Genomic DNA, 12,394 nt, shown 5'->3' with positions numbered 1-12,394 from the left:
TTTAATAAATTTGCCTTGACAATCAAAAACATAGATAGTCCATTAGGGGTATAAATGAATAAAAACCAAACATTTAAAGCCCGTTTATAAAGTGTAATATACAAAAAAGTTTCATTTTATAGGAACCAAAATGTATCAAAATAAAGAAAAAGAAACAAACGCCAAAGCAATGAAGCAGACCAGTACGAAGAAAGCTCATGAGTGAAGGCAGCTTTTCTTATAGTTTCTAACTTGATATTGTTTGAAGCCAAATAAATCCAAATGCCTTATGTGTTTTAACTTGATCTAGGTCACAATCAACAACAATATAAGTATTTTTCCCTCTATGGCTACATAAACCAATTTCTCCTATTATATTGATTTCCTACATTAGATAGTAAGTTTAACGAACCAAACTCTGGGCCATGTATCTTAACCACTTAGTTTATAAAATAAATGCACAATCTTTACACAGGAGTTAAGGATCTGGATTAAATAATCACTCAAAGCATAATACAACTGAGTACTGATCCCAAATTCCTAAACAAACTCTTGCACTATCCACCATTTTCACCTAATAAAATATTTCAAAGATTCTAAGTAAGGTTTTGTGTACTCAGTCTTCCACAGTGAAACTCCCTAAGCCAGTAATTTCTACAATTATTTTGTAAATTAGAAATTTATAATCAATCTAACTCATATGTGAACGTTATGATTCTTTTATTCCATTGTACATATTTTAGAGCAGAATTTGCAGTGGAATAAAAGAATCATGAAAGGGAGTACCCTCTCCAACCTTTTTAAGTACTACTGGATTGAAAGGCACTCATCTTCCAGTTGCTCCACAATCAGAATGGTCATTAAATGCCATTAATGGCCCACTCATATCTTACTGCTTAGTTCAGGACAAAAAGATCGACCTCCCACTAGAGAGATGAATTCTAACTATTAAACTTTTAAAAATAAAGTTAAATGACACCATTTAATTGTCTGCCCTAATCCATAAGATTATGAAATTAGCATAAAACGGATTTAAGACCCTATTATGATATGGCTTGTTATTAAAACAGACTTAAGCCCACATCTCATAGAAGGTAAATAAATGGGCATTTTGGAAAGGGAAAAAAAAATCAAGAACTAGAGCCTTACTTTTTTACTTCCATAATTATAACAGTATGCTGTAAGACAATTTCAAAAGGCAGAAAAGCATGGAGCTCCACTTTATCAAATACACAATCAACTTAGAAAATTCCTAAGGAATAAAATATATGGGGAAAATTGATCCAAAATATAATAGTGAGATGAACAAGCATCTCCATACCCAGTGAAGTAACAGGTTTAGGCTTGTTTGTACAGCTCCCTAAAAATTAATCTGAAAGAGTACAAAAACCAAAATTCAGAAAATTGGTCAAAAGTTGGATGAGAAACGTTCCACCCTAGATTAAAACATCTAATCATATAAAATAGGTTGTGCTTTACGCTTACTAAACATTTTAATTTACTTTGGCTTACTGAATAAAAGACGCTTGGATTAAACCAAATGAAAACTATTATTTGTCCCCAATTATCTTTTTTTTTTTAATATTTGAGATCACTTAGCCTCACTACTGAAAATTTCTAAGGCTACCTGAGTGTTCTTATTTTTTTTCAAAAGTGGTGTCATTTTATTTGTCTCCCAGGAAAAACCCATAAAATTAATCAGCTAAAACACAGCATTGTAATTTGCAGTAAAATTAACACATTTTTCTACACGGTTTGGGGAAGAAAGAAAAAAGCCAGTCCTTTCATGTAAACATAATAAGCCTGTAATATGCTGCAGACAAACGCACTGCATGGGGTGTGGAGGACCCGAGCTGATTAGATTACCACAACATCAGCCTGGGGCCGCCATTTTTAGAATCTGTAAAGGACAAAAGAGGGAAATTTCATTTTTTACTGCCCATCTCGGAGATTAAAGGAAAAAACGAACTGTTTTCCAATTAAGTATTGATGTCTCCAGCCTAGAGTTGAATGCACCTCACTTAATTCTCTCGAAGGTCTCCAGAACTTCAAACACCTTACGTTATTCACATCTCTAAAAAGGGGGGGAAATAGGCAAAACGGGCTTTACTCTAAAGCTAACTCTAGCGATTTCCCTTTGACTGTAAACTGTATCGTTCTTAAGACAGAGTCTAGCAAGAACGAATCTATACGGAACTAAGGCCGGTGGAAGAGCCCTCCGGATTGTTTTCTCTCTCCCCCTCCCCCGTTTAGCACAGTGAACCGTTTGTTTCTCTTCTGTCTCCTGCCAGTGTTTGTGCCAATCCCTTGGTCAAAATAAGCTCCCCTGAAATGTGCCATATTGTGGGTTCTAAGCCCCCGGTACAGTAAAGGACGGCGATAATGCAAGACGAGTGGGGGAGGAGACTGAGAAGGCTGGGGACTGGGGTGACCACCTCAGGGGCGGGTTTACCCTCTCCCGGAGAGGATGAGGAGCTGACTCGTTCTCCCACAAAGGGAGATACCCAGGGCGTTCTTTCCACCCCCATCCTATTTACGAGAAAATTATACCAGAGACTGCCAGGCAAGACATGGAAGTAGCAGAAGAAAATGGGGCCTGTACGGGTTCTCAGCACCTGAACAAGATGCGGTAGAGAGAGCTGGCAGCTCCTGGGACCAGTTCGACACAAACCCTACTAACAGTCACAAGCCTCCCTCCTCACCCAAGCGGCCCTAACCCGCTGCCAGTGAGGAGTGCGCCCCCTCCCTAACTCCCACTCTCAAGGGGGTTTAACTGCCAGTTTCCCCTTCCCCAACCCTAAAACCCGCCATAATGCTCCCTTCCTGGAGACAGGGAGTAGAAAAGCTAAATTCGATTCAAACAAGCAACGTCTGACCCAAGCCAAAACACCTGAGAGCAACGCCGACTCCCCTCGGGAAGATTAGGATGAGAAAGCCCCCTCCCCCCTGGAAACACACTTCCCTCCACCCCGCAAACCCCGCGAACTCCCAAGGAGACAAGCACTGACCTGTGATGTTCACACACCAGACACCCGAACCCCGTTATTTGCTCGACCCCCAAGGAGTCTCTTCACACCTCCGCGGTCAGACGACCCCCCGACAGCAGCCACTGCGGACGCAGGACCCGGCTCCACACACCCCCTCCCCAAACAGCAGCGCGCAGCCTCTTCACCAGCAACAGTGGAGTAGGGGAGGGGGCACGGAGACAGTCAACGGGAACGCAGAGTCGACGGCGAGGCTGCTCAGAGTGTCTATGCCCCCTCTGCTGCCGCTCCCGAACTCAGGCACCGTCTCCGACTCGGCCCCCTGCGCCCGCTCAGTGTCACTGCCTCTCGCTCTGGGAAAATGGCGGCGACGGCGGCGGCGGCCGCGGCGGCGGCGGCGGCGGCGGCGGCGGCGGCAAGTGCACGGGGCCAGCCCGCCCCGCTCCGCAGGGGCAGAGGGGGAGGGGACGAAGTTGCCCGCCGCCATTTTGCTTGTGGGCTGCCGCCCGCCGTTGCCTCTCCACGGAGGCTCGAAGACAGCCAACTGGAGGCAGAAAAGTGGGCAGAATCTCCGTCTATTTCACAACAGATGCATTCAACAATTCATCGAAGGTCTGGGAAAGTTTCGATGTTTGGTGGGATTGGCTCTCTATCCCCTTTCCTTGAGTAGCCCTCAAGTCTGGATATCTGTGAGCTTGGGCGCGCCACTACTGGGTGGAAGGATGACAGTAGGCCCTGGAAAAGACTCCTCTCCCTGCACCCTGCCTAAGCAATGCATTTTCTCCCACTCCCAAAACCATCTCAGTACCGGTCTTCCCCCCACCCCCCACCCCAGTCTGGCCTCCAGCGCAGGGTGAACTCGGTTGGGGTGTCACTCGACGCCCACTAGGGGCTGAGGAGGCTCCAGTGCGCAGGCTCCGAGCACCAGATAAAAGCGGAGCTGGCGAGTCCAGCGCCGTCTCGATGGAGGAGCGAGAAACGGAAGAGATCGGGGGGAGAAGCAGCAGGAAAAATACAGCCACCATCAGCGCCGCCTCCCTGCCACCGTGTATCGGGGTAAAAAGCTGCCGTTGCCGTCGGTGCAGTTGCCGTTGGTGCCTCCTACTTCTTTGGCCCCGGGGAAGGATTTCCCCGCAGGCGGGACAATGTGCGGGGAGGGGAGCGGGAATTCCTTTTATGTGGCGGTGATTAAATGAGGGAGGGACAGAGGTGGTTTTCTCGAAGAAAATAAAGGGGAGGCCAAAGAATAAAGGGTTTCCCCACTAAAATGACACGGTGATTCCGATTTTTGTTTTCGGGGTCTTTCCCCGAAATGGCGGTTTCCGTCTTCTCGCCCGACAGCGGCTGGGAGAGCTTAGTAAACGGAGTCCGGAGGCAGAGGCGGTCTATGCAGCCAATCAGTGCCTGAGGTATTCTGTCGGGCGCGCCGTGATTGGCTAGCGGTGACCTCATGCTGCAGCAGCGGGTGGGGCCAGAGCGTCGGGGGAGGCTGTTGCAAAGGCAGAGAGAGAGAGAAGTGACGATGGTGATCGTTGCTGCCGCGGCCGAATTGGAACACAAGCAGTGGCGAAGAGAATCTCAAGGCTCTTCCCTGAGTATTTTCTCCTGTCCCTGCGCGAGGTGAGGGCCCCGGCTCGGCCTCTGCGAAACTTTGGGGCGCTGGCGCGGACGAGGAGACACAAATTCTCCCTTGACTTTTGTAACTGCGTCAGGGCAAGATGGCGCTGGGTCTCCTTGGGGCGCGGGGGGAGAGGCACGTCCACCGCCGCCGCAGCGCATGTGACCGGGCTGCATTCCTGTGGGGTTTGGCTCAGACCCAGGCTGGGGCGGGGGAGGGGAAAGGGCTTGGGCGGAGGAGACTGTGGTGCGGTCGGCGTTGGCGGCCTGAAGAGGAAGAGATGACTGTCGGAGAGTGCTTTCCCTCCCCCATACGGCTCCCAGGGGAAAGCCTCCGGAGGGCCACTCCTTAATGGGGTGTGACGGCTGTTGGTGGAGGGAAAGGTTTGGCGCCCTGCTTTCTTATCTGCCTTTCTCCTTGCGAAGCATACTTACGTTAAGGTGGCAGGTCCCTAATGTGGGAGTCGGAATCAACTCTTGAGTCCGCAAGGGCCACTGGACTGAGTAAAAAGGAGAGTCTAGCTCCTGGGCCACAACGTCAAGGAGTATCAGTTATTTTCTTAGAAAACGTGTAAGTTTCTCGGATCCGAATAGCAAAATACTTCCTAAGTTTGGGAGCAAGTGTAAAAGGCGTCGTAACACCCAGGAACACTGTTAATTTCCTAAAAGTTACAGGAAACCAAGCATCTGAATTTTGAGGGCCCTTTTCAAACTCCCTGTTCCTTCCGTCTGTACTTTCTTCCCATTTCCTCCCTATGTATATGTCCTACAAGAATGTTAAATCCGATCAGTGGATTTGTTTTAATTTAGGCATGATTAGTAATACAGAATAAAAGCTGTTTTATATATATATATATATATATGAAGTTGTAAGGCTGTTTTCAATATTTTTAGTCTTCAGTTGTCTTACTATGGTTTTTAAAAATAAAAGATTAAATTATAATCACTTTGGTAAATTTTATTCATTAAGATTTCTGCACCATTATGACATATTAAAGTCTACCTCTTTAAGTCAATTTTGTATGAGTATTAATTTTAGTTTTAGGAACCTTGCTAGGTGAAGATTCCAGTAGTTCAAAGGTTCTTATGGTCAATATTGGCAGAGTCAGTAAAAAAGAGTAATTTTGTTTTTGATTATTCCCACTTAGACAAACTAATATAAAGTAGCCATTAACTGAACTGGATAGAAGATTTAAAAGGGCTCTCCTCCGGTGGTGTTGAATGAAACTTGAAATCAGAAACCTGGCTTGTTTTTTGACTGAACACCTATTTGGTGCTAGGAGGAAATGTTTGTTGGACCTGAAAAGATGAGTTTAACCTGGGGTCAAGGTTGTGCTGTTTCCTTTAGTCTTAGTCTTAGTTGTAGACCTGGTAGTTTGAAAACAAGATTGAATTTTTAATATTGCAAGTAGTACAAAGATTTTAAAGTTCAAAATCTTTTTTTGTCCACTCAATATAAAATGGGCATTTTGCTTGTAAGAATTCTTGAATAACTTGAAGGATCTATTTGTCTATGTATAAGTTAGGTAATACCTCCTTTACCTTTAAAGCAGTTTTGTTTTGGCTTAGAAAAGAGGGACTAAAACATGAAGTCAGTAGATTCAAAGATAATTTTCAGAATGTTCTAGCTTCCCTGTCCCTTACAAGGGAAAGAGGCCATATTTCAAGCTATGGAAGCAAATCCTTGTTTTGTTTTGTACTTTTTAATCAGCTTGGTCCTCGTTGTTCCAGATTGCTAAATCCATGAACCTCTTGAGCTCCTACCTTTTCTTTACATTCCTGTGGCATTTTAAATACTACTTGAGACTACTTCTTGTCTTTGTCTACCTGCTTGCATTGTATATTCTCTCCTGGGTTTCATTTGTCCTATTATCCTCTAAACTCCCAAATTTTCATCTCAGCTCCAGGTGGAATGTTTAGGGTTACTGGGAGCCACAGACTTCCTCAACTCATAAAAATACCAAGCTTGGTACTTAATTCCTGAGAACTTTTTTCAACCATTCCCTCAATTTTTTTTTCTTTTTTTGCTTCTCAATATATAGCTCATTATTCGAGTAAATCTTACCCCAATTTGCCTTTACCTGTTTTTGTTCAAATTGTCATCTCTTGTACAGTTGGAGTAATTTTATAATGTAGCAGAGATTCCCTGATAGGCTAAAATGCATACATCTTGAATGCTTTGCTATTTCATACCTTTGTGCCTTTGTCCACATTACCTGAAGTGCCTCTTCCCACACAACTTGAGCCTTTGCCTCTGAAACTACTAAATCCCTACTCCCAAGAGAAATGAGACATTCTTTACGTTGATGACCCACCCAGTGCTTGACACTTGGTTGGCATTCGGGTGTACATGTTTTCTTTAGAGACTGATAACAGACACTTTACAAATAGACTGTATTGGTACAAACTATAAAATACTGGCTTTCAGACTTTTTTGAAAAAACTCTTGACCACCAGCGTTTTGAGAAGACATGAAGGGTTAAGGAATCTCAGCAGCAAGGTTTCCTCCCTTTTCAAGTATGAGAAGGGGGAGGGGGGAGCTGATGGGACAGAGATAGTGCTGCCCCCCAAAAAGATGGGAAGAAAGAAACTGGCATTACTATTTTTCAACATCCATATCTCTCACATCTAGGGGACATTTTAATGTACAAATTTCAACAGTATATAAACACCAGTGATTATTTGGGTGTATAATTCCTTGATGTGTTTGGGGTTTATCAAATCATGTAGTACAGCTTGCTCTGATACTAGAGGACGCAATTTATTTTGCCCTTGTGTTTTTGTCAGTTGTCTTTTATGTAGATGTGTCATTGTGCCAGCCTCTAGTAGCTACATGTGTCTTACGTATTTTAAGGTTGGTGTTCCAATAATAGGGCTTAATAAAATTGTGTGTGAAATGAAGCTTTGCAGTTAGACTTAACAAATTTGAGATTTTAGCTCAAACATTGATAACCATTTTGTCTGCTCTTAAAGCTTTTGGAGAGATTTTGAATAGTCATTGCCTATTTATCTTTTGACATATTTGCTAAAACTGAAAGTTCACATAAGATATTCTGAATTACATGTGACTTTGACTGGATTTTGCTTTTATATAAAATATTTCTCTATATCACCCTCACCCCTGACTAATGTCCTCTAAGTGTAGAGTGAAAAGATTTGTATCAGAGAATTGTTTGAATTGAAACCATTAAACATACCTTAATATGTTATGGTTAAACAGCATACACAGCCTGATTAGTTTAACTTCCTGGGGCAAAAAATAGATGAGTGCTATCACTTTCTTCCTAGACAAGGTGTTATTTATGTTAACACTAAACCTGAAATCCGTATTTGCAAATAGTGGTCAAACTTGCAGGGTTGTTGTGGATACCTTGAATCAACCTGATTATTTTTCTTAAGGACACGTAGTAAGTTTATTCTTGAGTATCTAAAAACATTTTGAAAGTTACTTGCTGTCTACTGTCCAAAAGGATCAGGCCCAGAGTCTCTTCCCTGTTGACTTTTTATATTTAGTTCAAATTTGAAACATCTAAGTATAATAATTTACCATGGAAACTAGAATAATAGTATTCTGCTTCTACCTAAATGCAGCAAATTAGGAAAGTGGTAAAAGTTTATAGAACCCACCATTCTCCCGAGTGACTTAAGAGTATTTTATGATGTTTTTCCTTCATTGCTTATGTTTGTCATAGGCATTGAAGTATGCAGAGTTTATCTTGCATTTATATTTCTTAAAAAGAAAACTGGGTTTAGGAGGGTTGTTTGTTCCTTCATTGTATGCACACCACAAAACAGAAAGGGAGGTGGTCAACATTGTCTTTTTGAGGTGTAGAATATACTTTCAGTGAACAGCTTTCTTTATGTGGTGCTGGTCTTAATAAACTGGTTATGGACCTAGTGTATATGGTAGTTCATACAACTGAAGCTTAAATCAAGTTAAACTGTATGGAGATAAGACTTTAATATTTTTTGTTTTCAAAAGTACTTATTTTTAAAGGTGCCAGGGTACATTGATATTTGTGTCTTGGACTTAAAACTGTATTTCGGTTTTTCTCTTCCGGTTACTTTGTTCCTGGGATAGATTGAAACTCCAGCTCTAATTTCAATGAAATAATTTGCATTCTTACATATTTAAGACATATGGAACATAATTCCTAGCCTTTATATTTTCAATTAGATTGACAAGATAAACTACTCCATAGTTTACAAGAAAATTAAATGGCTGAGACGAGATACTCAACCCATAACATAAAAAGTTAAAGATTTACTTGTGCCAGCTTTGGACTTTTTTAAGTGTCTAAATGTTAACTAGTTACCTTTCTCCACAAACTCATCCTCTTATTTAAGTTTACTTATTCCTGGGGAACAAGAAAAGACTATATGCAATTATTTGCATTTAGAACATTTGTGAAAATTCATATTCTTATGTGCTCCGGATGTAGATGGACTTACATAACTTACAGCATTTGATTCCGTACAGTATACCTCCTTAAAACTCCTTGGTTTATATGCTTATACCCTTTGCTAGTTGCTACTCCTGTCCTTCCTGTTTTCATTAGTTGCTTTCTTCTGCTTAATTGTTGATATTTCCCAGTGTTATGTCCTTAGCCCCTTTTCACCAATTGTATTAATCAATTTCTACACCTTTACCTGTTGATGACTCCAGAATTTATCATCTCTGAACTTAATTGGAACTACTGAATACCTTACTTCAAACTAAACAAATTCAAAACAACTTTTTTCTCTTAGCTTTTCTCTGTGTGTCTCCTTTTTTGGTTAATGGTTCTACCCATCTAGCTTAATTTATATAATCAAACGTTCCAAAACAATCTTTATTGCTTAAAACATTCAATTAGTTCACCAGATTTGAGGATCAAGCTCAAACACACCCTATGACATGCAGGGTCTTTCATCTGGCTTTTGCTTATGAACCACCACTTAAGTTAAAATGACGCAAGTTTGAGTATCTGCTCTTACTTTTTTATCTCCAGAAAATGACTTTCCCTTTTCTTTGTTAATTCTGTACCTATCCCACTGTATGTTCATACTCCTCTTTTCTGTTAGTTTATGAGATATTGGTGGATGGTGTATCATTCATCTTTGTAGCCAAAGGGCAAAACTCCTGACATATAATAGTCACTCAGTTTTGTTGTACAAATTACAGATAATGTGCTTCAATATCCAGTGCCTGAAAATTACATGTTTATGGTAATAATAGCAAGTTAGTTGTATGTATAAATGGATGCAAAATGCTCTGGTCAATTCTATACCTTCATGTTAGAAAACTTTGGGGTGTTTTTCCCCCATTTTCTTTAAACACCAGTGTTAGCCTTCAGATCTGGTTTCTCTCCACCCTGCTCTCTTCATTTAAGTATTTGTACCTGTGATTGTGCAAGCGAGGACTAGTCCCTATTCTGTTAATTTATAATCTAATTTGGGATTAAGCCATATGGTGTGTACTGTAAGCATTCAGCCTGGAAACCCCAGTTTACTACAGGTAATGTGCTTCACAGAGGAAATCGAATGTTTGAAATAGGAGGCAAAATGTGGATTTCAAAAGTGAATGGCATGGAGGCAGTGAAGCACAACATATTTGTAGTAAGTGTGCAAAGGCATAGAACAGGAATAAAGAAAGTAAACCCATTTGACTAGGCTTGCGTGAAGTACATTGAAAGATGAGACTGGAAAATAGGGTGGATTGGGACCAGATAATTTCATTATTTTTTAAGATCTAGATTAATTTTAATTTTTTTTTGCCAGTGAGGCTCAAGGCATTTATTCTTTTTTTCTTTTTCCTTGTTTATTTTGAGGAAATAGTCTCAAAGAGGGAAATGACTGGCTTAAGTCTCACAGTAGGCCTGGGACCCAGATACTGCTAACTCCCAATTGAAAATCGGACAGTTAGTAAAAGAGTCAGTCATGTACCAGGTAATAGATCTCATTCCTAATCTTCAACTTGATTTTAGGTGGTATTAGGGTTTAGAAAAACTTAATTTCTTATTGCATTTTTTTTCTTACTCATTGTACATAAAAAGTGAATGAGAGAGCAAGCATGAGCTTTACTGTCAGACCTTTCCTTTCTCAAGTATGCTCACCTCTTACAACCTACGTGATCTTGATTGGCTTATTTCATCTGTTTCCTCATTTGTAAATTGATTAATTATCTGTGTGTTACATACATCTGCATGTAGCTTAGTGCCTGATAGCATTAGATGATGAATAATTTATAGTTACTGCTGCTGATAAATGTGGATTGAAGAGCATCCTGGCATTTTAAGTTTTATGCTGAGAATGCATGTACCACAGGCAGCCTATGTTTGTATCTGTATAGCAAAAGCCAGAACTTGTAATTTTGCTGCTGCATCAGGAAATATAGTTGGATTCCTGATTTCCTTAGTAAAATTTTAGGCACTAACAAACTTTCATAAAATGCAAATTTTAGGCTAGCATTTTTGTTCATGTTTGTACATCTTAAGTCAATTATGCTCACACAAAATGCATTTTTTGATGGCTTTTAGAACATGTATGAATATTTGGCAGTCAGCAGAAATTTTAACAATCAAGTTGTTGTAATATATATATGACCAAGATTAGTGTTACACTGAATGCTATTTGGCCAGTATTGCTGCTGTAAGAAACTACTGCTGTAAGAAAGTTGTGATGTTTATGACTTGGTAATAGTTATATTTATACGACAGTTCTGAGTATAATTCTCAGATGACTGTCATGTTCTCACCATTTTACAGTGTATTATGGAAAAACTTATTGGTTATTCATATCTCATCCATTTATAGATATGCAAGCACACCCATTAGAAAGCAGAAGCAACTTTACCCCCCAATTAAGTTAAACATTGAATTAAGAAGGAAAATAATATGCTGTCATTGGTGGTGGTGGTGTTTATATATATAAACTACCTTAATGAGTGTTCCAAGGCTCCAAAAGTTACACATTTTGAGAAATAAAGCTTGACTTACAGTGCTTTTATATCAAGGGTCTGGTTTGGATATGCTTTGTATTATGTGCTTAAAACTTTTGTTAGGGACTAACATTTTAGATACCAAATTAGTAATTTTTAAATGTCCACAGATAGCAAAACATCAGAACAAGCTAAGAATGAATACCATTTATATAATCATTCCTTGGTATCTGTAGGGCATTGGTTCCAGGATTCCCCATGGATATGGAGGGTCACCTGTACATAACGTATGTCAGCTGAATATGTCAGCTGAACTTGGGTTATCTTTACTTTTATGGTATGTTTTTACAGAAATTAGTTTTTAGTAACAGAGACTTTTGATTTAGTCTTCTTTTTACAAAATGAGAACATTGATTTCCATCAAGATAACTAATGTAATTACTTTATTTTCCTAGGTATGATCAAATTTGATCATACTTTTTTCCTTTACTTTTATATAAACCCAGTCACCTTATCAATGCTTATTGTAAATAAGTCATCCACATTTGTTTTTAATACTTTATGTACCATGTGTTTTGCTCTCCTAGGTGATCATTAACATAGAGTAGAAAATTTTTGGTTCCCATTCTTACTGTCCTCCCGTTTTTTTCTACCCGTGTACTCTACAGGCTTCCCTCTTGATTAATAACTGCAATTTCTGTAAATGTAACAATGTATACCCTTCTACAAATATATGTATCAAAGTGTTCTCAATTTGTTACCCATATCATCTGTAGGCAAGAATTAGATTCATTTAACTGACAAATCAAACTTTGGTAAAGATGACCAAAGGCCTCTGGAAAGAGTTAGCATATGTTATATTAAGAGGAAAATTTTTCTCAACCTTTCCTCATAT

The 12,394-nt window shown here is 40.2% G+C and overlaps 1 protein-coding gene across 1 annotated transcript in view; it reads right to left on the bottom strand.

Moving 5' to 3' along the window:
* The window catches only part of LHFPL3 (LHFPL tetraspan subfamily member 3), a 629,939-nt gene that overhangs the window by 32,892 nt on the left and 584,653 nt on the right, over positions 1-12,394 (bottom strand). The window contains exon 12 of the mRNA XM_032484193.1: positions 2,988-4,452. The gene's annotated coding sequence lies outside the window, so the exon portion shown is untranslated. The remainder of the gene's footprint in view (positions 1-2,987; positions 4,453-12,394) is intronic.

The sequence above is a fragment of the Camelus ferus genome, chromosome 7, assembly GCF_009834535.1.
Source record: "Camelus ferus isolate YT-003-E chromosome 7, BCGSAC_Cfer_1.0, whole genome shotgun sequence".
In the NCBI taxonomy this organism is placed as follows: Eukaryota; Metazoa; Chordata; class Mammalia; order Artiodactyla; family Camelidae; genus Camelus; species Camelus ferus.
This window is presented reverse-complemented; position numbering and strand designations above follow the sequence as displayed.